The sequence below is a fragment of the Garra rufa genome, chromosome 6, assembly GCF_049309525.1.
Source record: "Garra rufa chromosome 6, GarRuf1.0, whole genome shotgun sequence".
NCBI classification, from domain to species: domain Eukaryota; kingdom Metazoa; phylum Chordata; class Actinopteri; order Cypriniformes; family Cyprinidae; genus Garra; species Garra rufa.
Window position 1 is genome coordinate 16,993,497 of NC_133366.1, and position 2,347 is coordinate 16,995,843.

Here is a 2,347-nt window from a genome sequence, read left to right on the forward strand (position 1 = left end):
AAGGGATATTTGAGTCTAAATTTGAGTGCTTTGATATACTGTATTTGCATATGGAAATAATGGATGATCTCAATTATGATTTAGTATGTCAAAATTAGGGGGCGCATATTCAAAACAAACAAAGAAACAAAGGTTTGATGATGCCGTGATTGTGGAATCATGGGAGTAGTCGTCTGCATCCTTATAGCCGATACAATCCAATGGGGCTGAAAGTCATGGAAGTGAAATGAGACCGCTGGAATGATTGCCAATGGGAGAACAGTGAGGAATCAGCCCAGAACTTATGATCTTAAGGCAGCTGGAACCATAGTCACCAAGAAAACAATTGGTAACACACTACGCTGTGAAGAACTGAAATCCTGCAGAACCCGCAAGGTCCCCTTATTCAAGAAAGCACATGTACAGGCCCATCTGAAGTTTGCCAGTGAACATCTGAATAATTCAGAGGAGAACTCGGTGAAAGTGTTGTGGTCAAAAATCAAAATCAAGCTCTTCGGCTTGAACTCAACTCACTGTGTTTGGAGGAGAAGGAATGCTGCCTATGACACCAAGAACACCATCCCCAATGTCAAACATGGAGGGGGGGGGGGGGGGGGGGTCTGCTAAGGGGACAGGACAACTGCATTGCATTAAAGGGATGATGGACAGGGCCATGTACCATCAAATATTGGGTGAGAACCATTGAAAATGGGTCATGGATGGGTATTCCAGCATGAAAATGACCTAAAACATATGGCCAAGGCAACAAAGGAGTGGCTCAAGAAGAAGCACATTAAGGTCCTGGAGTGGCCTAACCAGTCTCCAGACCTTAATCCCATAGAAAATCTGTGGAGGGAGCTAAAGATTCGAGTTGCCAAATGTCAGCCTCGTAACCTTAATGACTTGGAGAAGATCTGCAAAGAGGAGTGGGACAAAATCCCTCCTGAGATGTGTGCAAACCTGGTGGCCAACTACAAGAAACGTCTGACCTCTGTGATTGCCAACAAGGGTTTTGCCACCAAGTACTAAGTCATGTTTTGTGAATGAGTCAAATACTTATTTCACTCATTAAAATGCAAATCAATTTATACCTTTTTTTTTTATGTCAGGGCAACAAATATTTTTTGATGACTGTAAATTATTTTCATGGATTTACACATTCTTGGTAACATTTGGGATAATGTGAGTAATCAATTTACCAAAATATAACACTGTTCTACTGGTTTTTGGATAAACCTTGGAAAAACCTTAAATAATTGTGCCTTTTTAAGATTTTTACCTCATTGATTTCAATTATAAAGTCAATGTTGATCTTTAATCTCACAATTATGACAATATTTTAAGGGATTCCATACACAATTCAACAAGCAAGGTCAATTACAGTTCTAAATGGACTTAACTAATCAAATGAGCACAACTGATTGAGTCTTCTCATTGAGTCCTTTTTTGTGTTCCTGGAAATGACTCTTTTTTTCAAGTATTAACTGCATACTGTGACCTTCGTGCCTTCGAAACATCTTTTATTTCCTGACATGACTTTAATGTTATCTTACTTTTTTTTTTTTAAAAAGATCCTTGTTAGATTATTACAAAACATACATGACAACTTGAAGGTCAAGGCCCAATTTATGTTCCAGTGGCTCTGAACTTCCTTTTAGCTTTAATTTACCTCTTCTTCTGTCATCAAGTCATCAGAACTACACACAATAAGTGCTGCATGCTTTTCCAAGAGAAAATTGTTCCAAATAGAATCCATCTTCATATGGAAAGCAATCATCTTTACAAAGAAACGAAAGAAAGAAATGTATTTATTACATAAACACACACACACACACACACACACACACACACACACACACACACTACATTCCACATGCACATACATGCATATTCATATAAATGTGTTGGAGCAATATGTGTTTGTGGGGTTACTGCACATGTACTACATTGTACCATATCAGTCACTCATGACAGTTATGATGCTGCTGCAAAAGGACCCATGCAGGTAGCAGGCATTGAGAAAACTCACCAGGTTTTGGAAGAGATCCAATAATATCATAGCAAGTGTAAAACTCAGATAGACACACAAAAACACCACACAAAGTGTTCAGTCTGAGCATAACAGACTGACATTAAAGCATCTATTATGTTAGCAAGCGTGGCGCACGGCAGGGTTGTGTATTGGTTAGAAGTGATAAAAGAAAAAAAAAATATTAAAACAAATAGCTGAATGTCAAAGCCTGGCATAAGGACTCATTTAAGACGTTAACAATAGCTGACAGCTGTTTTGTGTGCTGTGGGGGGAGTTTTGGATTTCATCATTCTCGCTGTCCAGTGCAATACCTGTGCGGAGAACATCAAAGAACAC